The sequence below is a fragment of the Xenopus tropicalis genome, chromosome 3 (assembly GCF_000004195.4).
Source record: "Xenopus tropicalis strain Nigerian chromosome 3, UCB_Xtro_10.0, whole genome shotgun sequence".
Taxonomy (NCBI): Eukaryota; Metazoa; Chordata; class Amphibia; order Anura; family Pipidae; genus Xenopus; species Xenopus tropicalis.
In genome coordinates this window covers 8,409,614-8,435,675 of record NC_030679.2, presented here as the reverse complement: position 1 = coordinate 8,435,675, position 26,062 = coordinate 8,409,614, and the positions used below count along the sequence as shown (strand labels likewise).

The window sequence follows — 26,062 nt, the reverse complement described above, 5'->3', positions numbered from 1 at the left end:
ATCTGAAGAAGAGGCATTATTACAAAACGTAGTTAATTTCTTGTGGTCTTAAATCTTGGCAAATGTAACAAAAATGGGCACAGAAGATAAGCTTTTCCATGGGCTCTGTGGCGCAATGGATAGCGCATTGGACTTCTAGTTGAATGTAGGTATTCAAAGGTTGTGGGTTCGAATCCCACCAGAGTCGTCTTTATAGTTCAAATAAACTAACGATCAGAAAAATAAAATATCAAATGGGCTTTCATGAAGCCGATAGTCTTCAAAGAACGCAAATGGGCTTTGATGAAGCTGATAGTCTTCAAACAATTGGGTTTTAGTCCCACTAGAGGACAGTTTCCTTTTGTTCTAACCAACAAACTCATGGAGAAAGTCGTTGTGGTGCAAAGTCTACTGAAATGTCTTTGTTTCTTGGTTGTCTTCCCAACTGATTCAAGTTTTCTCACTTTTTATATAAGGTATAAAACTGATGTAAAGTAAAGATAATTTAGAAAAGTTTTGCCTATCTGAAGAAGAGGCATTATTACAAAACGTAGTTAATTTCTTGTGGTCTTAAATCTTGGCAAATGTAAAAAAAATGGACAAAGAAAGTTAGATTTGCCATGGGCTCTGTGGCGCAATGGATAGCGCATTGGACTTCTAGTTGAATGTAGGTATTCAAAGGTTGTGGCTTCGAATCCCACCAGAGTCGTCTTTATAGTTTGAATAAACTCACGATCAGAAAAATCAAAAATCAAATGGGCTTTGATTAAGCTGATAGTCTTCAAAGAACGCAAATGGGCTTTGATGAAGCTGATAGTCTTCAAAGAATTGGGTTTTAGTCCCACTAGAGGACAGTTTCCTTTTGTTCTAACCAACAAACTCATGGAGAAAGTCGTTGTGGTGCAAAGTCTACTGAAATGTCTTTGTTTCTTGGTTGTCTTTCCAACTGATTCAAGTTTTCTCACTTTTTATATAAGGTATAAAACTGATGTAAAGTAAAGATAATTGAGAAAAGTTTTGCCTATCTGAAGAAGAGGCATTATTACAAAACGTAGTTAATTTCTTGTGGTCTTAAATCTTGGCAAATGTAAAAAAAATGGACAAAGAAAGTTAGGTTTGCCATGGGCTCTGTGGCGCAATGGATAGCGCATTGGACTTCTAGTTGAATGTAGGTATTCAAAGGTTGTGGGTTCGAATCCCACCAGAGTCGTCTTTATAGTGTGAATAAACTCACGATCAGAAAAATCAAAAATCAAATGGGCTTTGATGAAGCTGATAGTCTTCAAAGAATGGGGTTTTAGTCCCACTAGAGGACAGCTTCCTTTTTTCTAACCAACAAACTCATGGAGAAAGTCGTTGTGGTGCAAAGTCTACTGAAATGTCTTTGTTTCTTGGTTGTCTTCCCAACTGAATCAAGTTTTCTCACGTTTTATATAAGGTATAAAAGTGATGTAAAATAAAGATAATTTTGAAAAGTTTTGCCTATCTGAAGAAGAGGCATTATTACAAAATGTAGTTAATTTCTTGTGGTCTTAAATCTTGGCCAATGTAACAAAAATGGGCACAGAAGATAAGCTATTCCATGGGCTCTGTGGCGCAATGGATAGCGCATTGGACTTCTGGTTGAATGTAGGCATTCAAAGGTTGTGGGTTCGAATCCCACCAAAGTCGTCTTTATAGTTTGAATAAACTCATGATCAGAAAAATCAAAAATCAAATGGGCTTTGATGAAGCTGATAGACTTCAAAAAACGCAAATGGGCTTTGATGAAGCTGATAGTCTTCAAAGAATGGGGTTTTAGTCCCACTAGAGGACAGTTTCCTTTTGTTCTAACCAACAAACTCATGGAGAAAGTCGTTTTGGTGCAAAGTCTACAGAAATGTCTTTGTTTCTTGGTTTTCTTCCCAACTGATTCAAGTTTTTTAACTTTTTATATAAGGTATAAAACTGATGTAAAGTAAAGATAATTTAGAAAAGTTTTGCCTATCTGAAGAAGAGGCATTATTACAAAACGTAGTTAATTTCTTGTGGTCTTAAATCTTGGCAAATGTAACAAAAATGGGCACAGAAGATAAGCTTTACCATGGGCTCTGTGGCGCAATGGATAGCGCATTGGACTTCTAGTTGAATGTAGGTATTCAAAGGTTGTGGCTTAGAATCCCACCAGAGTCGTCTTTATAGTTCAAATAAACTAACGATCAGAAAAATAAAATATCAAATGGGCTTTCATGAAGCCGATAGTCTTCAAAGAACGCAAATGGGCTTTGATGAAGCTGATAGTCTTCAAAGAATGGGGTTTTAGTCCCACTAGAGGACAGCTTCCTTTTTTCTAACCAACAAACTCATGGAGAAAGTCGTTGTGGTGCAAAGTCTACTGAAATGTCTTTGTTTCTTGGTTGTCTTCCCAACTGATTCAAGTTTTCTCACGTTTTATATAAGGTATAAAAGTGATGTAAAATAAAGATAATTTTGAAAAGTTTTGCCTATCTGAAGAAGAGGCATTATTACAAAATGTAGTTAATTTCTTGTGGTCTTAAATCTTGGCCAATGTAACAAAAATGGGCACAGAAGATAAGCTATTCCATGGGCTCTGTGGCGCAATGGATAGCGCATTGGACTTCTGGTTGAATGTAGGCATTCAAAGGTTGTGGGTTCGAATCCCACCAAAGTCGTCTTTATAGTTCGAATAAACTCACGATCAGAAAAATCAAATGGGCTTTGATGAAGCTGATAGACTTCAAAGAACGCAAATGGGCTTTGATGAAGCTGATAGTCTTCAAAGAACGCAAATGGGCTTTGATGAAGCTGATAGTCTTCAAACAATTGGGTTTTAGTCCCACTAGAGGACAGTTTCCTTTTGTTCTAACCAACAAACTCATGGAGAAAGTCGTTGTGGTGCAAAGTCTACTGAAATTTCTTTGTTTCTTGGTTGTCTTCCCAACTGATTCAAGTTTTCTCACTTTTTATATAAGGTATAAAACTGATGTAAAGTAAAGATAATTTAGAAAAGTTTTGCCTATCTGAAGAAGAGGCATTATTACAAAACGTAGTTAATTTCTTGTGGTCTTAAATCTTGGCAAATGTAACAAAAATGGGCACAGAAGATAAGCTTTACCATGGGCTCTGTGGCGCAATGGATAGCGCATTGGACTTCTAGTTGAATGTAGGTATTCAAAGGTTGTGGGTTCGAATCCCACCAGAGTCGTCTTTATAGTTCAAATAAACTAACGATCAGAAAAATAAAATATCAAATGGGCTTTCATGAAGCCGATAGTCTTCAAAGAACGCAAATGGGCTTTGATGAAGCTGATAGTCTTCAAACAATTGGGTTTTAGTCCCACTAGAGGACAGTTTCCTTTTGTTCTAACCAACAAACTCATGGAGAAAGTCGTTGTGGTGCAAAGTCTACTGAAATGTCTTTGTTTCTTGGTTGTCTTCCCAACTGATTCAAGTTTTCTCACTCTTTATATAAGGTATAAAAGTGATGTAAAATAAAGATAATTTAGAAAAGTTTTGCCTATCTGAAGAAGAGGGATTATTACAAAATGTAGTTAATTTCTTGTGGTCTTACATCTTGGCAAATGTAACAAAAATGGGCACAGAAGATAAGCTATTCCATGGGCTCTGTGGCCCAATGGATAGCGCATTGGACTTCTGGTTGAATGTAGGCGTTCAAAGGTTGTGGGTTCGAATCCCACCAAAGTCGTCTTTATAGTTCGAATAAACTCACGATCAGAAAAATCAAATGGGCTTTGATGAAGCTGATAGACTTCAAAGAACGCAAATGGGCTTTGATGAAGCTGATAGTCTTCAAAGAATGGGGTTTTAGTCCCACTAGAGGACAGTTTCCTTTTGTTCTAACCAACAAACTCATGGAGAAAGTCGTTTTGGTGCAAAGTCTACAGAAATGTCTTTGTTTCTTGGTTTTCTTCCCAACTGATTCAAGTTTTTTAACTTTTTATATAAGGTATAAAACTGATGTAAAGTAAAGATAATTTAGAAAAGTTTTGCCTATCTGAAGAAGAGGCATTATTACAAAACGTAGTTAATTTCTTGTGGTCTTAAATCTTGGCAAATGTAACAAAAATGGGCACTGAAGATAAGCTTTACCATGGGCTCTGTGGCGCAATGGATAGCGCATTGGACTTCTAGTTGAATGTAGGTATTCAAAGGTTGTGGGTTCGAATCCCACCAGAGTCGTCTTTATAGTTCAAATAAACTAACGATCAGAAAAATAAAATATCAAATGGGCTTTCATGAAGCCGATAGTCTTCAAAGAACGCAAATGGGCTTTGATGAAGCTGATAGTCTTCAAACAATTGGGTTTTAGTCCCACTAGAGGACAGTTTCCTTTTGTTCTAACCAACAAACTCATGGAGAAAGTCGTTGTGGTGCAAAGTCTACTGAAATGTCTTTGTTTCTTGGTTGTCTTCCCAACTGATTCAAGTTTTCTCACTTTTTATATAAGGTATAAAACTGATGTAAAGTAAAGATAATTTAGAAAAGTTTTGCCTATCTGAAGAAGAGGCATTAATACAAAACGTAGTTAATTTCTTGTGGTCTTAAATCTTGGCAAATGTAAAAAAAATGGACAAAGAAAGTTAGATTTGCCATGGGCTCTGTGGCGCAATGGATAGCGCATTGGACTTCTAGTTGAATGTAGGCATTCAAAGGTTGTGGGTTCGAATCCCACCAAAGTCGTCTTTATAGTTTGAATAAACTCATGATCAGAAAAATCAAAAATCAAATGGGCTTTGATGAAGCTGATAGACTTCAAAGAACGCAAATGGGCTTTGATGAAGCTGATAGTCTTCAAAGAATTGGGTTTTAGTCCCACTAGAGGACAGTTTCCTTTTGTTCTAACCAACAAACTCATGGAGAAAGTCGTTTTGGTGCAAAGTCTACAGAAATGTCTTTGTTTCTTGGTTTTCTTCCCAACTGATTCAAGTTTTTTAACTTTTTATATAAGGTATAAAACTGATGTAAAGTAAAGATAATTTAGAAAAGTTTTGCCTATCTGAAGAAGAGGCATTATTACAAAACGTAGTTAATTTCTTGTGGTCTTAAATCTTGGCAAATGTAACAAAAATGGGCACAGAAGATAAGCTTTACCATGGGCTCTGTGGCGCAATGGATAGCGCATTGGACTTCTAGTTGAATGTAGGTATTCAAAGGTTGTGGCTTAGAATCCCACCAGAGTCGTCTTTATAGTTCAAATAAACTAACGATCAGAAAAATAAAATATCAAATGGGCTTTCATGAAGCCGATAGTCTTCAAAGAACGCAAATGGGCTTTGATGAAGCTGATAGTCTTCAAACAATTGGGTTTTAGTCCCACTAGAGGACAGTTTCCTTTTGTTCTAACCAACAAACTCATGGAGAAAGTCGTTGTGGTGCAAAGTCTACTGAAATGTCTTTGTTTCTTGGTTGTCTTCCCAACTGATTCAAGTTTTCTCACTTTTTATATAAGGTATAAAACTGATGTAAAGTAAAGATAATTTAGAAAAGTTTTGCCTATCTGAAGAAGAGGCATTATTACAAAACGTAGTTAATTTCTTGTGGTCTTAAATCTTGGCAAATGTAAAAAAAATGGACAAAGAAAGTTAGGTTTGCCATGGGCTCTGTGGCGCAATGGATAGCCCATTGGACTTCTAGTTGAATGTAGGTATTCAAAGGTTGTGGGTTCGAATCCCACCAGAGTCGTCTTTATAGTGTGAATAAACTCACGATCAGAAAAATCAAAAATCAAATGGGCTTTGATGAAGCTGATAGTCTTCAAAGAATGGGGTTTTAGTCCCACTAGAGGACAGTTTCCTTTTTTCTAACCAACAAACTCATGGAGAAAGTCGTTGTGGTGCAGAATCTACTGAAATGTCTTTGTTTCTTGGTTGTCTTCCCAACTGATTCAAGTTTTCTCACTTTTTATATAAGGTATAAAACTGATGTAAAGTAAAGATAATTTAGAAAAGTTTTGCCTATCTGAAGAAGAGGCATTATTACAAAACGTAGTTAATTTCTTGTGGTCTTAAATCTTGGCAAATGTAAAAAAAATGGGCAAAGAAAGTTAGCTTTTCCATGGGCTCTGTGGCGCAATGGATAGCGCATTGGACTTCTAGTTGAATGTAGGTATTCAAAGGTTGTGGGTTCGAATCCCACCAGAGTCGTCTTTATAGTTTGAATAAACTCATGATCAGAAAAATCAAAAATCAAATGGGCTTTGATGAAGCTGATAGTCTTCAAAGAATGGGGTTTTAGTCCCACTAGAGGACAGCTTCCTTTTATCTAACCAACAAACTCATGGAGAAAGTCGTTGTGGTGCAAAGTCTACTGAAATGTCTTTGTTTCTTGGTTGTCTTCCCAACTGATTCAAGTTTTCTCACGTTTTATATAAGGTATAAAAGTGATGTAAAATAAAGATAATTTTGAAAAGTTTTGCCTATCTGAAGAAGAGGCATTATTACAAAATGTAGTTAATTTCTTGTGGTCTTAAATCTTGGCCAATGTAACAAAAATGGGCACAGAAGATAAGCTATTCCATGGGCTCTGTGGCGCAATGGATAGCGCATTGGACTTCTGGTTGAATGTAGGCATTCAAAGGTTGTGGGTTCGAATCCCACCAAAGTCGTCTTTATAGTTCGAATAAACTCACGATCAGAAAAATCAAATGGGCTTTGATGAAGCTGATAGACTTCAAAGAACGCAAATGGGCTTTGATGAAGCTGATAGTCTTCAAAGAATGGGGTTTTAGTCCCACTAGAGGACAGTTTCCTTTTGTTCTAACCAACAAACTCATGGAGAAAGTCGTTTTGGTGCAAAGTCTACAGAAATGTCTTTGTTTCTTGGTTTTCTTCCCAACTGATTCAAGTTTTTTAACTTTTTATATAAGGTATAAAACTGATGTAAAGTAAAGATAATTTAGAAAAGTTTTGCCTATCTGAAGAAGAGGCATTATTACAAAACGTAGTTAATTTCTTGTGGTCTTAAATCTTGGCAAATGTAACAAAAATGGGCACAGAAGATAAGCTTTACCATGGGCTCTGTGGCGCAATGGATAGCGCATTGGACTTCTAGTTGAATGTAGGTATTCAAAGGTTGTGGCTTAGAATCCCACCAGAGTCGTCTTTATAGTTCAAATAAACTAACGATCAGAAAAATAAAATATCAAATGGGCTTTCATGAAGCCGATAGTCTTCAAAGAACGCAAATGGGCTTTGATGAAGCTGATAGTCTTCAAACAATTGGGTTTTAGTCCCACTAGAGGACAGTTTCCTTTTGTTCTAACCAACAAACTCATGGAGAAAGTCGTTGTGGTGCAAAGTCTACTGAAATGTCTTTGTTTCTTGGTTGTCTTCCCAACTGATTCAAGTTTTCTCACTTTTTATATAAGGTATAAAACTGATGTAAAGTAAAGATAATTTAGAAAAGTTTTGCCTATCTGAAGAAGAGGCATTATTACAAAACGTAGTTAATTTCTTGTGGTCTTAAATCTTGGCAAATGTAAAAAAAATGGGCAAAGAAAGTTAGATTTTCCATGGGCTCTGTGGCGCAATGGATAGCGCATTGGACTTCTAGTTGAATGTAGGTATTCAAAGGTTGTGGGTTCAAATCCCACCAGAGTCGTCTTTATAGTGTGAATAAACTCACGATCAGAAAAATCAAAAATCAAATGGGCTTTGATGAAGCTGATAGTCTTCAAAGAATGGGGTTTTAGTCCCACTAGAGGACAGTTTCCTTTTTTCTAACCAACAAACTCATGGAGAAAGTCGTTGTGGTGCAGAATCTACTGAAATGTCTTTGTTTCTTGGTTGTCTTCCCAACTGATTCAAGTTTTCTCACTTTTTATATAAGGTATAAAACTGATGTAAAGTAAAGATAATTTAGAAAAGTTTTGCCTATCTGAAGAAGAGGCATTATTACAAAACGTAGTTAATTTCTTGTGGTCTTAAATCTTGGCAAATGTAAAAAAAATGGGCAAAGAAAGTTAGATTTTCCATGGGCTCTGTGGCGCAATGGATAGCGCATTGGACTTCTAGTTGAATGTAGGTATTCAAAGGTTGTGGGTTCGAATCCCACCAGAGTCGTCTTTATAGTTTGAATAAACTCATGATCAGAAAAATCAAAAATCAAATGGGCTTTGATGAAGCTGATAGTCTTCAAAGAATGGGGTTTTAGTCCCACTAGAGGACAGCTTCCTTTTTTCTAACCAACAAACTCATGGAGAAAGTCGTTGTGGTGCAAAGTCTACTGAAATGTCTTTGTTTCTTGGTTGTCTTCCCAACTGATTCAAGTTTTCTCACGTTTTATATAAGGTATAAAAGTGATGTAAAATAAAGATAATTTTGAAAAGTTTTGCCTATCTGAAGAAGAGGCATTATTACAAAATGTAGTTAATTTCTTGTGGTCTTAAATCTTGGCCAATGTAACAAAAATGGGCACAGAAGATAAGCTATTCCATGGGCTCTGTGGCGCAATGGATAGCGCATTGGACTTCTGGTTGAATGTAGGCATTCAAAGGTTGTGGGTTCGAATCCCACCAAGTCGTCTTTATAGTTCGAATAAACTCACGATCAGAAAAATCAAATGGGCTTTGATGAAGCTGATAGACTTCAAAGAACGCAAATGGGCTTTGATGAAGCTGATAGTCTTCAAAGAATGGGGTTTTAGTCCCACTAGAGAACAGTTTCCTTTTGTTCTAACCAACAAACTCATGGAGAAAGTCGTTGTGGTGCAAAGTCTACTGAAATGTCTTTGTTTCTTGGTTTTCTTCCCAACTGATTCAAGTTTTTTAACTTTTTATATAAGGTATAAAACTGATGTAAAGTAAAGATAATTTAGAAAAGTTTTGCCTATCTGAAGAAGAGGCATTATTACAAAACGTAGTTAATTTCTTGTGGTCTTAAATCTTGGCAAATGTAACAAAAATGGGCACAGAAGATAAGCTTTTCCATGGGCTCTGTGGCGCAATGGATAGCGCATTGGACTTCTAGTTGAATGTAGGTATTCAAAGGTTGTGGGTTCGAATCCCACCAGAGTCGTCTTTATTGTTCAAATAAACTAACGATCAGAAAAATAAAATATCAAATGGGCTTTCATGAAGCCGATAGTCTTCAAAGAACGCAAATGGGCTTTGATGAAGCTGATAGTCTTCAAACAATTGGGTTTTAGTCCCACTAGAGGACAGTTTCCTTTTGTTCTAACCAACAAACTCATGGAGAAAGTCGTTGTGGTGCAAAGTCTACTGAAATGTCTTTGTTTCTTGGTTGTCTTCCCAACTGATTCAAGTTTTCTCACTCTTTATATAAGGTATAAAAGTGATGTAAAATAAAGATAATTTAGAAAAGTTTTGCCTATCTGAAGAAGAGGGATTATTACAAAACGTAGTTAATTTCTTGTGGTCTTACATCTTGGCAAATGTAACAAAAATGGGCACAGAAGATAAGCTATTCCATGGGCTCTGTGGCCCAATGGATAGCGCATTGGACTTCTAGTTGAATGTAGGCATTCAAAGGTTGTGGGTTCGAATCCCACCAGAGTCGTCTTTATAGTTCGAATAAACTCACGATCAGAAAATTCAAAAATCAAATGGGCTTTGATGAAGCTGATAGTCTTCAAAGAACGCAAATGGGCTTTGATGAAGCTGATAGTCTTCAAAGAATTGGGTTTTAGTCCCACTAGAGGACAGTTTCCTTTTGTTCTAACCAACAAACTCATGGAGAAAGTCGTTGTGGTGCAAAGTCTACTGAAATGTCTTTGTTTCTTGGTTGTCTTCCCAACTGATTCAAGTTTTCTCACTTTTTATATAATGTATAAAACTGATGTAAAGTAAACATAATTTAGAAAAGTTTTGCCTATCTGAAGAAGAGGCATTATTACAAAACGTAGTTAATTTCTTGTGGTCTTAAATCTTGGCAAATGTAAATAAAATGGGCACAGAAGATAAGCTTTTCCATGGGCTCTGTGGCACAATGGATAGCGCATTGGACTTCTAGTTGAATGTAGGCATTCATAGGTTGTGGGTTCGAATCCCACCAGAGTCGTCTTTATAGTTCAAATAAACTCACGATCAGAAAAATCAAAAATCACATGGGCTTTGATGAAGCTGATAGTCTTCAAAGAATGGGGTTTTCAGTGGTCCTAGAGGCTGCCACACTAGGTTCATACGAAGCTCTATCAAAGCTTCCCTACCGTGGCATCTCTCCTCTCTATGCCACTACACCCCCTATGGCCACAGTGGTACGGGCCTTTCAAAAATCACAAAAGCTGGCCCATGGCTCTCTTGAGACTTGGTCGCCACAGACCCCACTCTGGGGCAATAAACAGCTCCCACACTTGCATGCTCTCCCGGATATTGCAAGATGGGCACAATTAGGCATCAAAACCTTAGAGGACATTGTCGCCGGGGGTGAATGTAAAACATATGATACACTGAGACAAGAGGTGCACCCCCCCCGGGCATGCTCTTTAGATTCCTGCAGCTACGCCATGCCTTTAACACCCAATTCCCTGTTAGGCCCTTAAGGGTAGCCCAAACAACCATGGAGGTCTATCTCCGCAGAGAGGACCTGGTAAAACCTCTGTCTTGGTTTTATACCATATTGTCTGCCGCAGGTCACTCCCCTCTACAGAAAGCCAAAACCAAATGGCAAAGGGATATCCCCGCACTTCATGACGATATGTGGTCGGATGCCCTTAAACAAGTGACGGAAATATCAATCTGTATGAGGGACAGATATGTTCAGATAAAATTTTTAAATAGAGCGTATCTAACACCTCACCGTCTGGCCAAAATCTTTGAAAATGTATCTGACCAATGTCCCAAATGCAGGAGCGAGGTAGGCACTTTGTTCCATGTTTTTTGGTCCTGCCCAGAGATACAGAGATTCTGGGGTGAAGTTTTACAGTTCCTTAATGAGAAGCTTGCCCTCCCAAACATACGCTCTCCAGAGGTTTGTCTCCTAGGTCTAACCGGTGACCTGCAACTCCGCTCATACTCTAGACTGTGCTATCTGCAGCTGCTCTACTATGCTAAAAAATCCACCCTAATGCATTGGAAGTCCTTAGACCCTCCGCCCCTCCAATTTTGGCGAAAATTGGTGGATGACTCACTTCCCAGCCAGAAACTGACTTATCTAGCAAGGGGATGCCCCGAAAAATTTAACGCCATATGGGATACGTGGCTAAACCTATAAAGTAGGTGAACATGAACAAATTTTACATTTGTAGAGCCAGAACTGCTACCTTAGCCTCACCCCTTCCCCCCCCCTTTTTCTTTTCTATCTCCCCCTTCTCTTTTTTCATCTTTAGTATGTTTTCTATTGTTTAACTGTTTGTAATAATAAACATGCAAAATAAAATCTTTAAAAAAAAAAGAATGGGGTTTTAGTCCTACTAGAGGACAGTTCCCTTTTGTCTTAACCAACAAACTCATGGAGAAAGTCGTTGTGGTGCAGAGTCTACTGAAATGTCTTTGTTTCTTGGTTGTCTTCCCAACTGATTCAAGTTTTCTCACTTTTTATATAAGGTATAAAACTGATGTAATGTAAAGATAATTTAGAAAAGTTTTGCCTATCTGAAGAAGAGGCATTATTACAAAACATAGTTAATTTCTTGTGGTCTTAAATCTTGGCAAATGTAAAAGAAATGGGCACAGAAGATAAGCTTTTCCATGGGCTCTGTGGCGCAATGGATAGCGCATTGGACTTCTAGTTGAATGTAGGTATTCAAAGGTTGTGGGTTCGAATCCCACCAGAGTCGTCTTTATAGTTTGAATAAACTCACGATCAGAAAAATCAAAAATCAAATGGGCTTTGATGAAGCTGATAGTCTTCAAAGAACACAAATGAGCTTTGATGAAGCTGATAGTCTTCAAAGAATTGGGTTTTAGTCCCACTAGAGGACAGTTCCCTTTTGTCCTAACCAACAAACTCATGGAGAAAGTCGTTGTGGTGCAGAGTCTACTGAAATGTCTTTGTTTCTTGGTTGTCTTCCCAACTGATTCAAGTTTTCTCACTTTTTATATAAGGTATAAAACTGATGTAAATTAAAGATAATTTAGAAAAGTTTTGCCTATCTGTAGAAGAGGCATTATTACAAAACGTAGTTAATTTCTTGTTTAGAAAATGTAACAAAAATGGGCACAGAAGATATGCTTTACCATGGGCTCTGTGGCGCAATGGATAGCGCATTGGACTTCTAGTTGAATGTAGGTATTCAAAGGTTGTGGGTTCGAATCCCACCAGAGTCGTCTTTATAGTTTGAATAAACTCACGATCGGAAAAATCAAAAATCAAATGTGCTTTGATGAAGCTGATAGTCTTCAAAGAATGGGGTTTTAGTCCCACTAGAGGACAGTTTCCTTTTTTCTAACCAACAAACTCATGGAGAAAGTCGTTGTCGTGCAGAGTCTACTGAAATGTCTTTGTTTTTTGGTTGTCTTCCCAACTGATTCAAGTTTTGTCACTTTTTATATAAGGTATAAAAGTGATGTAAAATAAAGATAATTTAGAAAAGTTTTGCCTATCTGAAGAAGAGGGATTATTACAAAATGTAGTTAATTTCTTGTGGTCTTAAATCTTGGCAAATATAAAAAAAATGGGCAAAGCAAGTTAGATTTGCCATGGGCTCTGTGGCGCAATGGATAGCGCATTGGACTTCTAGTTGAATGTAGGTATTCAAAGGTTGTGGGTTCGAATCCCACCAGAGTCGTCTTTATAGTTTGAATAAACTCACGATCAGAAAAATCAAAAATCAAATGGGCTTTGATGAAGCTGATAGACTTCAAAGAACGCAAATGGGCTTTGATGAAGCTGATAGTCTTCAAAGAAATGGGTTTTAGTCCCACTAGAGGACAGTTTCCTTTTGTTCTAACCAACAAACTCATGGAGAAAGTCGTTGTGGTGCAGAGTCTACTGAAATGTCTTTGTTTCTTGGTTGTCTTCCCAACTGATTCAAGTTTTCTCACTTTTTAAATAAGGTATAAAACTGATGTAAAGTAAAGATAATTTAGAAAAGTTTTGCCTATCTGAAGAAGAGGCATTATTACAAAACGTAGTTAATTTCTTGTGGTCTTAAATCTTGGCAAATGTAAAAAAAATGGGCAAAGAAAGTTAGATTTTCCATGGGCTCTGTGGCGCAATGGATAGCGCATTGGACTTCTAGTTGAATGTAGGTATTCAAAGGTTGTGGGTTCGAATCCCACCAGTGTCGTCTTTATAGTTTGAATAAACTCACGATCAGAAAAATCAAAAATCAAATGGGCTTTGATGAAGCTGATAGACTTCAAAGAACGCAAATGGGCTTTGATGAAGCTGATAGTCTTCAAAGAATTGGTTTTTAGTCCCACTAGAGGACAGTTTCATTTTGTTCTAACCAACAAACTCATGGAGAAAGTCGTTGTGGTGCAGAGTCTACTGAAATGTCTTTGTTTCTTGGTTGTCTTCCCAACTGATTCAAGTTTTCTCACTTTTTATATAAGGTATAAAACTGATGTAAATTAAAGATAATTTAGAAAAGTTTTGCCTATCTGAAGAAGAGGCATTTTTACAAAACGTAGTTAATTTCTTGTGGTCTTAAATCTTGGCAAATGTAAAAAAAATGGACAAAAAAAGTTCGATTTGCCATGGGCTCTGTGGCGCAATGGATAGCGCATTGGACTTCTAGTTGAATGTAGGTATTCAAAGCTTGTGGGTTCAAATCCCACCAGAGTCGTCTTTATAGTTTGAATAAACTCACGATCAGAAAAATCAAAAATCGAATGGGCTTTGATGAAGCTGATAGACTTCAAAGAACGCAAATGGGCTTTGTTGAAGCTGATAGTCTTCAAAGAATTGGGTTTTAGTCCCACTAGAGGACAGTTCCCTTTTGTCCTAACCAACAAACTCATGGAGAAAGTCGTTGTGGTGCAGAGTCTACAGAAATGTCTTTGTTTCTTGGTTGTCTTCCCAACTGATTCAAGTTTTCTCACTTTTTATATAAGGTATAAAACTGATGTAAAGTAAAGATAATTTAGAAAAGTTTTGCCTATCTGAAGAAGAGGCATTATTACAAAACGTAGTTAATTTATTGTGGTCTTAAATCTTGGCAAATGTAAAAAAAATGGGCAAAGAAAGTTAGATTTGCCATGGGCTCTGTGGCGCAATGGATAGCGCATTGGACTTCTAGTTGAATGTAGGTATTCAAAGGTTGTGGGTTCGAATCCCACCAGAGTCGTCTTTATAGTTTGAATAAACTCACGATCAGAAAAATCAAAAATCAAATGGGCTTTGATGAAGCTGATAGACTTCAAACAACGCAAATGGGCTTTGATGAAGCTGATAGTCTTCAAAGAATTGGGTTTTAGTCCCACTAGAGGACAGTTTCCTTTTGTTCTAACCAACAAACTCATGGAGAAAGTTGTTTTGGTGCAGAGTCTACTGAAATGTCTTTGTTTCTTGGTTGTCTTCCCAACTGATTCAAGTTTTCTCACTTTTTATATAAGGTATAAAACTGATGTAAAATAAAGATAATTTAGAAAAGTTTTGCCTATCTGAAGAAGAGGCATTATTACAAAATGTAGTTAATTTCTTGTGGTCTTAAATCTTGGCAAATGTAAAAAAAATGGGCAAAGAAAGTTAGATTTGCCATGGGCTCTGTGGCGCAATGGATAGCGCATTGGACTTCTAGTTGAATGTAGGTATTCAAAGGTTGTGGGTTCGAATCCCACCAGAGTCGTCTTTATAGTTTGAATAAACTCACGATCAGAAAAATCAAAAATCAAATGGGCTTTGATGAAGCTGATAGACTTCAAAGAACACAAATGGGCTTTGATGAAGCTGATAGTCTTCAAAGAATTGGGTTTTAGTCCCACTAGAGGACAGTTCCCTTTTGTCCTAACCAACAAACTCATGGAGAAAGTCGTTGTGGTGCAGAGTCTACTGAAATGTCTTTGTTTCTTGGTTGTCTTCCCAACTGATTCAAGTTTTCTCACTTTTTATATAAGGTATAAAACTGATGTAAAGTAAAGATAATTTAGAAAAGTTTTGCCTATCTGAAGAAGAGGCATTATTACAAAATGTAGTTAATTTCTTGTGGTCTTAAATCTTGGCAAATGTAACAAAAATGGACAAAGAAAGTTAGATTTACCATGGGCTCTGTGGCGCAATGGATAGCGCATTGGACTTCTAGTTGAATGTAGGTATTCAAAGGTTGTTGGTTCGAATCCCACCAGAGTCGTCTTTATAGTTTGAATAAACTCACGATCAGAAAAATCAAAAATCAAATGGGCTTTGATGAAGCTGATAGACTTCAAAGAACGCAAATGGGCTTTGATGAAGCTGATAGTCTTCAAAGAATTTGGTTTTAGTCCCACTAGAGGACAGTTTCCTTTTTTCTAACCAACAAACTCATGGAGAAAGTCGTTGTGGTGCAGAGTCTACTGAAATGTCTTTGTTTCTTGGTTGTCTTCCCAACTGATTCAAGTTTTCTCACTTTTTATATAAGGTATAAAACTGATGTAAAGTAAAGATAATTTAGAAAAGTTTTGCCTATCTGAAGAAGAGGCATTATTACAAAACGTAGTTAATTTCTTGTGGTCTTAAATCTTGGCAAATGTAAAGAAAATGGGCAAAGAAAGTTAGATTTTCCATGGGCTCTGTGGCGCAATGGATAGCGCATTGGACTTCTAGTTGAATGTAGGTATTCAAAGGTTGTGGGTTCGAATCCCACCAGAGTCGTCTTTACAGTTTGAATAAACTCACGATCGGAAAAATCAAATGTGCTTTGATGAAGCTGATAGTCTTCAAAGAATTGGGTTTTAGTCCCACTAGAGGACAGTTTCCTTTTGTTCTAACCAACAAACTCATGGAGAAAGTCGTTTTGGTGCAGAGTCTACTGAAATGTCTTTGTTTCTTGGTTGTCTTCCCAACTGATTCAAGTTTTCTCACTTTTTATATAAGGTATAAAACTGATGTAAAGTAAAGATAATTTAGAAAAGTTTTGCCTATCTGAAGAAGAGGCATTATTACAAAATGTAGTTAATTTCTTGTGGTCTTAAATCTTGGCAAATGTAAAAAAAATGGGCAAAGAAAGTTAGATTTGCCATGGGCTCTGTGGCGCAATGGATAGCGCATTGGACTTCTAGTTGAATGTAGGTATTCAAAGGTTGTGGGTTCGAATCCCACCAGAGTCGTCTTTATAGTTTGAATAAACTCACGATCGGAAAAATCAAAAATCAAATGTGCTTTGATGAAGCTGATAGTCTTCAAAGAATGGGGTTTTAGTCCCACTAGAGGACAGTTTCCTTTTTTCTAACCAACAAACTCATGGAGAAAGTCGTTGTCGTGCAGAGTCTACTGAAATGTCTTTGTTTTTTGGTTGTCTTCCCAACTGATTCAAGTTTTGTCACTTTTTATATAAGGTATAAAACTGATGTAAATTAAAGATAATTTAGAAAAGTTTTGCCTATCTTAAGAAGAGGCATTATTACAAAACGTAGTTAATTTCTTGTGGTCTTAAATCTTGGCAAATGTACAAAAAATGGACAAAGAAAGTTAGATTTGCCATGGGCTCTGTGGCGCAATGGATAGCGCATTGGACTTCTAGTTGAATGTAGTTATTCAAAGGTTGTGGGTTCGAATCCCACCAGAGTCGTCTTTATGGTTTGAATAAACTCACGATCAGAAAAATCAAAAATCAAATGGGTTTTGATGAAGCTGATAGACATCAAAGAACGCAAATGGGCTTTGATGAAGCTGATAGTCTTCAAAGAATTGGGTTTTAGTCCCACTAGAGGACAGTTTCCTTTTGTTCTAACCAACAAACTCATGGAGAAAGTCGTTTTGGTGCAGAGTCTACAGAAATGTCTTTGTTTCTTGGTTGTCTTCCCAACTGATTCAAGTTTTCTCACTTTTTATATAAGGTATAAAACTGATGTAAATTAAAGATAATTTAGAAAAGTTTTGCCTATCTGAAGAAGAGGCATTATTACAAAACGTAGTTAATTTCTTGTGGTCTTAAATCTTGGCAAATGTACAAAAAATGGACAAAGAAAGTTAGACTTGCCATGGGCTCTGTGGCGCAATGGATAGCGCATTGGACTTCTAGTTGAATGTAGGTATTCAAAGGTTGTGGGTTCGAATCCCACCAGAGTCGTCTTTATAGTTTGAATAAACTCACGATCAGAAAAATCAAAAATCAAATGGGCTTTGATGAAGCTGATAGACTTCAAAGAACGCAAATGGGCTTTGATGAAGCTGATAGTCTTCAAAGAATTGGGTTTTAGTCCCACTAGAGGACAGTTTCCTTTTGTTCTAACCAACAAACTCATGGAGAAAGTCGTTGTGGTGCAGAGTCTACTGAAATGTCTTTGTTTCTTGGTTGTCTTCCCAACTGATTCAAGTTTTCTCACTTTTTATATAAGGTATAAAACTGATGTAAATTAAAGATAATTTAGAAAAGTTTTGCCTATCTGAAGAAGAGGCATTATTACAAAACGTAGTTAATTTCTTGTGGTCTTAAATCTTGGCAAATGTACAAAAAATGGACAAAGAAAGTTAGATTTGCCACGGGCTCTGTGGCGCAATGGATAGCGCATTAGACTTCTAGTTGAATGTAGGTATTCAAAGGTTGTGGGTTCGAATCCCACCAGAGTCGTCTTTATAGTTTGAATAAACTCACGATCAGAAAAATCAAGAATCAAATGGGCTTTGATGAAGCTGATAGACTTCAAAGAACGCAAATGGGCTTTGATGAAGCTGATAGTCTTCAAAGAATTGGGTTTTAGTCCCACTAGAGGACAGTTTCCTTTTGTTCTAACCAACAAACTCATGGAGAAAGTCGTTTTGGTGCAGAGTCTACTGAAATCTTTGTTTCTTGGTTGTCTTCCCAACTGATTCAAGTTTTCTCACTTTTTATATAAGGTATAAAACTGATGTAAATTAAAGATAATTTAGAAAAGTTTTGCCTATCTGAAGAAGAGGCATTATTACAAAACGTAGTTAATTTCTTGTGGTCTTAAATCTTGGCAAATGTACAAAAAATGGACAAAGAAAGTTAGATTTGCCATTGTCTCTGTGGCGCAATGGATAGCGCATTGGACTTCTAGTTGAATGTAGGTATTCAAAGGTTGTGGGTTCGAATCCCACCAGAGTCGTCTTTATAGTTTGAATAAACTCACGATCAGAAAAATAAAAAATCAAATGGGCTTTGATGAAGCTGATAGACTTCAAAGAACGCAAATGGGCTTTGATGAAGCTGATAGTCTTCAAAGAATTGGGTTTTAGTCCCACTAGAGGACAGTTTCCTTTTGTTCTAACCAACAAACTCATGGAGAAAGTCGTTGTGGTGCAGAGTCTACTGAAATGTCTTTGTTTCTTGGTTGTCTTCCCAACTGATTCAAGTTTTCTCACTTTTTATATAAGGTATAAAACTGATGTAAATTAAAGATAATTTAGAAAAGTTTTGCCTATCTTAAGAAGAGGCATTATTACAAAACGTAGTTAATTTCTTGTGGTCTTAAATCTTGGCAAATGTAAAAAAAATGGGCAAAGAAAGTTAGACTTGCCATGGGCTCTGTGGCGCAATGGATAGCGCATTGGACTTCTAGTTGAATGTAGGTATTCAAAGGTTGTGGGTTCGAATCCCACCAGAGTCGTCTTTATAGTTTGAATAAACTCACGATCAGAAAAATCAAAAATCAAATGGGCTTTGATGAAGCTGACAGACTTCAAAGAACGCAAATGGGCTTTGATGAAGCTGATAGTCTTCAAAGAATGGGGTTTTAGTCCCACTAGAGGACAGTTTCCTTTTGTTCTAACCAACAAACTCATGGAGAAAGTCGTTGTGGTGCAAAGTCTACTGAAATGTCTTTGTTTCTTGGTTTTCTTCCCAACTGATTCAAGTTTTCTCACTTTTTATATAAGGTATAAAACTGATGTAAATTAAAGATAATTTAGAAAAGTTTTGCCTATCTGAAGAAGAGGCATTATTACAAAACGTAGTTAATTTCTTGTGGTCTTAAATCTTGGCAAATGTAAAAAAAATGGACAAAGAAAGTTAGATTTGCCATGGGCTCTGTGGCGCAATGGATAGCGCATTGGACTTCTAGTTGAATGTAGGTATTCAAAGGTTGTGGGTTTGAATCCCACCAGAGTCGTCTTTATAGTTTGAATAAACTCACGATCAGAAAAATCAAAAATCAAATGGGCTTTGATGAAGCTGATAGTCTTCAAAGAATGGGGTTTTAGTCCCACTAGAGGACAGTTTCCTTTTTGCTAACCAACAAACTCATGGAGAAAGTCGTTGTGGTGCAGAGTCTACTGAAATGTCTTTGTTTCTTGGTTGTCTTCCCAACTGATTCAAGTTTTCTCACTTTTTATATAAGGTATAAAACTGATGTAAAGTAAAGATAATTTAGAAAAGTTTTGCCTATCTGAAGAAGAGGCATTATTACAAAACGTAGTTAATTTCTTGTGGTCTTAAATCTTGGCAAACGTAAAAAAAATGGGCAAAGAAAGTTAGATTTTCCATGGGCTCTGTGGCGCACTGGATAGCGCATTGGACTTCTAGTTGAATGTAGGTATTCAAAGGTTGTGGGTTCGAATCCCACCAGAGTCGTCTTTATAGTTTGAATAAACTCATGATCAGAAAAATCAAAAATCAAATGGGCTTTGATGAAGCTGATAGTCTTCAAAGAATGGGGTTTTAGTCCCACTAGAGGACAGTTTCCTTTTTTCTAACCAACAAACTCATGGAGAAAGTCGTTGTGGTGCAAAGTCTACTGAAATGTCTTTGTTTCTTGGTTGTCTTCCCAACTGATTCAAGTTTTCTCACGTTTTATATAAGGTATAAAAGTGATGTAAAATAAAGATAATTTAGAAAAGTTTTGCCTATCTGAAGAAGAGGGATTATTACAAAATGTAGTTAATTTCTTGTGGTCTTAAATCTTGGCCAATGTAACAAAAATGGGCACAGAAGATAAGCTATTCCATGGGCTCTGTGGCGCAATGGATAGCGCATTGGAGTTCTAGTTGAATGTAGGCATTCAAAGGTTGTGGGTTCGAATCCCACCAAAGTTGTCTTTATAGTTTGAATAAACTCACGATCAGAAAAATCAAATGGGCTTTGATGAAGCTGATAGACTTCAAAGAACGCAAATGGGCTTTGATGAAGCTGATAGTCTTCAAAGAATGGGGTTTTAGTCCCACTAGAGGACAGTTTCCTTTTGTTCTAACCAACAAACTCATGGAGAAAGTCGTTGTGGTGCAAAGTCTACAGAAATGTCTTTGTTTCTTGGTTTTCTTCCCAACTGATTCAAGTTTTTTAACTTTTTATATAAGGTATAAAACTGATGTAAAGTAAAGATAATTTAGAAAAGTTTTGCCTATCTGAAGAAGAGGCATTATTACAAAACGTAGTTAATTTCTTGTGGTCTTAAATCTTGGCAAATGTAAAAAAAATGGGCAAAGAAAGGTAGCTTTTCCATGGGCTCTGTGGCGCAATGGATAGCGCATTGGACTTCTAGTTGAATGTAGGTATTCAAAGGTTGTGGGTTCGAATCCCACCAGAGTCATCTTTATAGTTCAAATAAACTCACGGTCAGAAAAATAAAAAATCAAATGGGCTTTGATGAAGCCGATAGTCTTCAAGAATGGGGTTTTAGTCCTACTAGAGGACAGTTCCCTTTTGTACTAACCAACAATCTCACGGAGAAAGTCATTGTGGTGCAGAGTCTACTGAAATGTCTTTGTTTCTTGGTTGTCTTCCCAACTGATTCAAGTTTTCTCACTTTTTATATAAGGTATAAAACTGATGTAAAGTAAAGATAATTTAGAAAAGTTTTGCCTATCTGAAGAAGAGGGATTATTACAAAATGTAGTTAATTTCTTGTGGTCTTAAATATTGGCAAATGTAAAGAAAAGGGCAATGAAAATAAGCTTGTGTCTGTGGCGCAATGGATAGCCCATTGGACTTCTGGTTGAATGTAGGCATTTAAAGGTTGTGGGTTTGAATCCCACCAGAGTTGTCTTTATGATTTGACTAACCTAAAGACCTAATTTAAAAAATGAAATGCTTCTATCAAATGGAATTTCTTTAGAAAAAGTTGTTTGTCTTTGTTCCCAGCTTTCCCTTTTTTTTTTTTTTTTTAAACCAATATCTTTATTAAACAGCAAGACAATCGAGTACAACATTGGCATAAGTTGTGCATTGGTATTAGGAAACAAATCCAAGAGAAATCCAAAACCTAGGAGTCCTACAGAAAGTATGAGCTGTGAAGGGTTTAGGGGGTCGGATTGTTTCCTATGGGGGCTCTCGTAGGGGGAAGGGGACTGGGGTGCCGAGGCAGTCTGTCCAGTGACGCCAAATTTGCATGTAGGGGAGCAGTTTCCCTCTTTTGTCCAGTATAGTCCGCTCCAAAGCAGCAGTGTTATCCATGGCCTTTTTCCACTCTTGCGGTTTAGGGGGTGTCTGGTCCTTCCAGTGCAAGGTGAGTATTCTCCTGGCATGGAACATGGCTTTTAAGATAAACAATTTTGTATGGTTGTCCAGAGTGTCATTTAGGTCCACTGTTAATAAGCAGTTTCTAGCAGTACCCGCTACCCAGCCCAGGATTGCAGCGGTAAGCCACCCTGTTATTTCACCCCAATATTTTTTTAGACTTGGGCAGTCTCAGAGCCACATCTTGGGCACAGAGGTGAGGCCAGTACTTTCATAGCATACAATCTTTGTACTGTATAGTAAGCTCTATGGATAAGATACAATTGTAGCAGGCTATGTCTATTAGCGAATGAGACCAGTTTTGGGGTGGAGAGTATCCATTCCCACTGAACATCAAAGAGGGCCCCCAACTCGCCCTCCCAGGCATCCCGTGCTCGCACTTCAGGGTCTATATGCTGTGGTTTATACAGTTGTTTATACAGGCACGAGATTTTGCCCTTGTGGGCTGGTAATAGTAGAGTGTCTATTATTGAAGACTTGGCTACCGAAATGTTGGAGCGGGCAGATTGAGAGGTAAGGGCCCTTGCCAGTTTGTGGTACCTTAGCCATTGCGTGGAGGGGAGATGCCTGGTATCGCATAGCTGTTGCAGGGGTATGACTTGGTTGTCAGCCCAGACATCCCCAATTGTGGTGAGACTAAGGGGCTGATTTACTAAGACACGAATTCCGACCGAATTGGAAAAATTCCGATTGGAAAACGAACATTTTGCGACTTTTTCGTATTTTTTGCGGATTTTTTGGCGCCTTTACGACTTTTCGGAAATGATCGCGACTTTTTCGTTACCAATACGATTTGCGCGAAAAAACGCGCGTTTTTCGTAGCCATTCCGAAAGTTGCGATTTTTTTTCGTAGCGTTAAAACTTGCGCGAAAACTTGCGCTTTTTTCATAGCGTTAAAACTTAAAAGGCGCGATGTTTTGCGCAAGTTTTAACACTACGAAAAAAACGCAACTTTTTGCGCAAGATTTAACGCTACGAAACAATCGCAACTTTCGGAATGGCTACGAAAAACTCGCGTTTTTCCGCAAAAATTGTATTGGTAATGAAAAAGTCGCGATAATTTTCCGAAAAAAATCGCAAAATACCGATCATTACGAAAAAAACGCAATCGGACACATTCGGCCCGTTCGTGAGTAAGTAAATGGGCCCCTAAGAGTGTACCAGATTTTAGGAGGATCATGTGGTACCAGTTGTGGGAAGTCAGGGTTGTGCCAGAGGGGAGTCTGGGGTGGATATTGATTTAGTTTAATTAACTTATGCCCAGTCTAGAGAATTTTATTCTGGAGTACCAGTGTAGGTGAGGCGTGCTTTGGTAGTTTTTTAGACAGTAAATAGGGCCAAGGGGGATCCCTGGGCACCAGTAACTTGAACCCACAGCTGATATAGTGGGGGGGGATATGTCCGAGTGGACCATTGGGGAAATATGTGTTAATTGGGCCGCTACATAGTAGATGTAAACATCTGGAAGTGCCAGTCCCCCCCCCCCCGTCTCTGGGCCTCATAAGAGTAGTTAAGCGTAGCCGGGGTCTGGAGGTGCCCCAGATGAATTTGCTGAGCAATGAGTTCAGTTGGGCAAATACCTTCTTGGGGATGTAAATTGGGGAGTGCCATAGCGCATACAGGACTTTTGGTAGCAGAAACATTTTGATCAGTTGGATTCTCCCGGCCGGTCCCACTGGTTTCCCAGGCTTTAAATTTATTTTGTGCCCACTGAAAGAGACTCTCTATGTTGAGGCTATGGTATTGTGATATCGGTAGGGCAATCTGTATGCCCAGATAGGTAAATTTGTTAGAGACCTGCAGTGGGCATGTATCAAGGGGTTCATTAGGTTGTTGCTTATCCACAAGAAAAAGTACAGATTTGGCCATACTAGTTTGTAGCCCTGAGATCCTACCAAACCTCTGCGTGAGGTCAATCAGTGCAGTCAGAGAAGGGCCTCTATCTCCAAGGTAAACTAAAGTGTCGTCCGCATAGAGCTGCACTTTTTCATTAAACCCAGGGTATTCAAATCCTGTGATCTGGGGGTGTGCCCGCACTGCCTGGGCGAAGGGTTCTATGGCTATGGCAAAGAGCAGGGGAGATAGCGGACATCCCTGTCTTGTGCCCCTGGATAGTGCAAAAGCTGGGGTGGTGAGGGAGTTGATGCGAATACTGGCCATGGGATATTTATAGAGGAGCTGTACCATTTGTATATATTTTTTACCAAATCCAAAGTGGGTAAGTACTTGCCAGAGATAAGGCCACTCTACTGTATCGAATGCCTTTGTAATGTCCAGGGCTTTTAGTAATTACCCTGCTCAGCCTGCGGGCCAGTACTTTGGCAAAAATTTTCACATCTGCTGTGAGGAGGGAGATTGGCCTAAACGATTCACACAGTTGTGGGTCTTTGCCCTGTTTAGGGAGGAGAACAATTGCTGCTTCATAGAGAGATTCGGGGAATTGGCCAAGTCGTACAGCTTCTTTAAAAAGCTTGAGCAGTAGTGGAGTTAGTAGTTTAGAGTGCCTCTTATATATTTCTATAGGGAGACCATTAGCCCCTGCAGCCTTGCCTAAGGGGAAGGCATTTATTACTTCTTGTATCTCCAGTTCAGTGAGCTCAGAGTCTAAATGATTACTATATTCACGGGGCAGCGTCGGGAGAGCTAGTGACGCAAGAAAGGAATTCATTTCTGGTTCTGTGGCTGTAGGTTTGGTCTTGTACAGGTCCGTGTAGAATGTGACCAACATTTCTTGGACCACTTGAGGATCGGTATGTAGTCTACCTAGGGAGTCTCTCAGCGCAGGGACTGCAGGGGGGGTAGTCTGGGCTTTGGCCAGGTGTGCTAACATTCTGCCCGCCCTCTCGCCCGTGACTTAAGTGCCTGTATCGCTTTTTGAGCCTGTTTCTTGTATGCCGTTATTTCAGCGGATATTGAGTTTCTTATATAGATTTTCAGGGAGTCCCAAAAGGCAAGTACACAGTCAGCTGATTGGTTTAGAGCTATAAAGTCGTTTATGGTATCATCTATTGCTTTGGAGTTGTCCAGGATGTTTAACCATACTGGATTTATGGAGGGGCGTGAGCTCTTAATTTTGTGTGGGAGCTCTAATTTAAGCTGAAGTGGGGCGTGGTCAGATACGCCTCGCGGGAGGTAAGTGGTGTCTGTTACATATGGGATCGCGGCTGTATTGATAAAGGCCATGTCTATTCTGGATACGGCTGAGTGGGCAGCAGTAAAACATGAGTACTGGGGCACTCCAGGGTGCGTTTCTCTCCATGGGTCTATTAATGCCAGGGAGGTCATTAGTCTAGAGAGCTGGTTGTTCTTGTGGGGGGGGGTCTAAGACGATGTTTCCATAGCCTATCTAATTGTGGGAGTAGTACTTCATTGAAGTCACCTGCCACCAGCACCAGCGCTAGAGTGTGCAAAACCTCTCCCTCGAATGGAGGGGGGATGTAAATATTGACTAAAAGCATTTCACATGAATAAAAATAGCAGTGGAGGAAGATAAATCTGCCCTTTGGGTCGGTCTTCAGGTTGTTAAACCTAAAGGGAACAGATTTTCCTATAAGGATCGATACCCCTGAGGAGTGCGTAGAATAGGTGGCATGATAAGCCCACCCTACCCACGGGCGTTTAAGAGCTAGGATTTTAGAGCCTGTCAGGTGTGTTTCTTGGAGAAAGGCAATGGAGGTAGAAATCTAGAACTAGTCTGCGCTTAATTGGGCAGTTAAGGCCCCTCACATTCTAACTTGTTAACTTGATCGCCATGGTTTGGGGTTGGATGAATACTTAAAAGTATACCTGTTCAAGACTCCCTCCCAATGCATACATACATAGTGCCATACATTTTGTTGTACATAGAAATTATACCAACATTTGTGCTGAGGAGAAACACATGAAAAGGGTTTCCCGGAACACTTCCCCCCCCCCCTCCCCTTCCACCCGGTTCCCAACTTTGGGTAGAACTTGTCCCATAACGTAAACCATAACTCTGATCAGTGTTGGGGTGGGTCACACCACTCCGTTAAGCTTCCGCTGTAGAATACTAGCATTAAAGTACAAAACTGTAAATATAAGCAGCATTGCGTTGAGCCTGCAATGATCCTTACTTTAGCAGGGTAGGTAACCAACACCTCGTAGAGGCCTGGTCTGGCCAGGGGGTAAGTGGTGATCTGTGGCAGGTATTAATTACCCTGAGCAGACCGATCTGGTATCCAACCACGTGTTAAGCTCCTGTGGTGCTGTGAAGAAAATAAAATGGCCATCCACTTGGACCCGGAGCCTCGCTGGGTAGAGCATCGCGTAGGGAAGGCCAGCCTCGCACAGTATGACCTTAAAGCTTTGGAAGCCCACGCGCTGTCTCTGTACCTCCATGGAGTAGTCGGCAAAGATGGATATGGTAGATGCTTGGAAGCGCAGAGGAGCTTGTGTTCTGGCCAGTGTAAGTATCTTGTCCCGATCCCGGGCGTTTAGTAGCTTGGCGATTAGAGGTCTAGGACAGGGGTCCTCAACCACCGGTCCGGGGACCAGTGCCGGGCCGTGCTGAACCGGGCCACCTCTGGTCCCAACTACTTGTGATTCCAACTCCCTGATGCTTTACACAGCCATGACAATAGCTATGCGAAGC

At 38.8% G+C, this 26,062-nt stretch overlaps 19 non-coding genes across 19 annotated transcripts; all 19 read left to right on the top strand.

The window, feature by feature from the left end:
* The first annotated feature begins 101 nt into the window (after positions 1-101).
* trnar-ucu lies at positions 102-187 on the top strand. Its single transcript is given in 2 exon segments — positions 102-138; positions 152-187. It is a non-coding gene; the product is annotated as a tRNA-Arg (tRNA).
* Positions 188-1,103: 916 nt separating this feature from the next.
* Positions 1,104-1,189, top strand: trnar-ucu. The gene is given in 2 exon segments: positions 1,104-1,140; positions 1,154-1,189. It is a non-coding gene; the product is annotated as a tRNA-Arg (tRNA).
* Positions 1,190-3,098: 1,909 nt separating this feature from the next.
* trnar-ucu lies at positions 3,099-3,184 on the top strand. The gene is given in 2 exon segments: positions 3,099-3,135; positions 3,149-3,184. It is a non-coding gene; the product is annotated as a tRNA-Arg (tRNA).
* Positions 3,185-4,093: 909 nt separating this feature from the next.
* Positions 4,094-4,179, top strand: trnar-ucu. Its single transcript is given in 2 exon segments — positions 4,094-4,130; positions 4,144-4,179. It is a non-coding gene; the product is annotated as a tRNA-Arg (tRNA).
* A 1,878-nt stretch (positions 4,180-6,057) lies between these two features.
* On the top strand, positions 6,058-6,143 carry trnar-ucu. The gene is given in 2 exon segments: positions 6,058-6,094; positions 6,108-6,143. It is a non-coding gene; the product is annotated as a tRNA-Arg (tRNA).
* Positions 6,144-7,513: 1,370 nt separating this feature from the next.
* Positions 7,514-7,599, top strand: trnar-ucu. Its single transcript is given in 2 exon segments — positions 7,514-7,550; positions 7,564-7,599. It is a non-coding gene; the product is annotated as a tRNA-Arg (tRNA).
* Positions 7,600-7,974: 375 nt separating this feature from the next.
* trnar-ucu lies at positions 7,975-8,060 on the top strand. The gene is given in 2 exon segments: positions 7,975-8,011; positions 8,025-8,060. It is a non-coding gene; the product is annotated as a tRNA-Arg (tRNA).
* An 868-nt stretch (positions 8,061-8,928) lies between these two features.
* Positions 8,929-9,014, top strand: trnar-ucu. The gene is given in 2 exon segments: positions 8,929-8,965; positions 8,979-9,014. It is a non-coding gene; the product is annotated as a tRNA-Arg (tRNA).
* Positions 9,015-11,647: 2,633 nt separating this feature from the next.
* trnar-ucu lies at positions 11,648-11,733 on the top strand. Its single transcript is given in 2 exon segments — positions 11,648-11,684; positions 11,698-11,733. It is a non-coding gene; the product is annotated as a tRNA-Arg (tRNA).
* Positions 11,734-12,137: 404 nt separating this feature from the next.
* trnar-ucu lies at positions 12,138-12,223 on the top strand. Its single transcript is given in 2 exon segments — positions 12,138-12,174; positions 12,188-12,223. It is a non-coding gene; the product is annotated as a tRNA-Arg (tRNA).
* A 375-nt stretch (positions 12,224-12,598) lies between these two features.
* trnar-ucu lies at positions 12,599-12,684 on the top strand. Its single transcript is given in 2 exon segments — positions 12,599-12,635; positions 12,649-12,684. It is a non-coding gene; the product is annotated as a tRNA-Arg (tRNA).
* A 1,417-nt stretch (positions 12,685-14,101) lies between these two features.
* On the top strand, positions 14,102-14,187 carry trnar-ucu. Its single transcript is given in 2 exon segments — positions 14,102-14,138; positions 14,152-14,187. It is a non-coding gene; the product is annotated as a tRNA-Arg (tRNA).
* Positions 14,188-14,602: 415 nt separating this feature from the next.
* trnar-ucu lies at positions 14,603-14,688 on the top strand. Its single transcript is given in 2 exon segments — positions 14,603-14,639; positions 14,653-14,688. It is a non-coding gene; the product is annotated as a tRNA-Arg (tRNA).
* Positions 14,689-15,603: 915 nt separating this feature from the next.
* trnar-ucu lies at positions 15,604-15,689 on the top strand. Its single transcript is given in 2 exon segments — positions 15,604-15,640; positions 15,654-15,689. It is a non-coding gene; the product is annotated as a tRNA-Arg (tRNA).
* A 369-nt stretch (positions 15,690-16,058) lies between these two features.
* trnar-ucu lies at positions 16,059-16,144 on the top strand. Its single transcript is given in 2 exon segments — positions 16,059-16,095; positions 16,109-16,144. It is a non-coding gene; the product is annotated as a tRNA-Arg (tRNA).
* Positions 16,145-16,519: 375 nt separating this feature from the next.
* On the top strand, positions 16,520-16,605 carry trnar-ucu. The gene is given in 2 exon segments: positions 16,520-16,556; positions 16,570-16,605. It is a non-coding gene; the product is annotated as a tRNA-Arg (tRNA).
* Positions 16,606-17,020: 415 nt separating this feature from the next.
* trnar-ucu lies at positions 17,021-17,106 on the top strand. Its single transcript is given in 2 exon segments — positions 17,021-17,057; positions 17,071-17,106. It is a non-coding gene; the product is annotated as a tRNA-Arg (tRNA).
* A 1,415-nt stretch (positions 17,107-18,521) lies between these two features.
* On the top strand, positions 18,522-18,607 carry trnar-ucu. Its single transcript is given in 2 exon segments — positions 18,522-18,558; positions 18,572-18,607. It is a non-coding gene; the product is annotated as a tRNA-Arg (tRNA).
* Positions 18,608-20,438: 1,831 nt separating this feature from the next.
* trnar-ucu lies at positions 20,439-20,524 on the top strand. The gene is given in 2 exon segments: positions 20,439-20,475; positions 20,489-20,524. It is a non-coding gene; the product is annotated as a tRNA-Arg (tRNA).
* Positions 20,525-26,062: the final 5,538 nt, after the last annotated feature.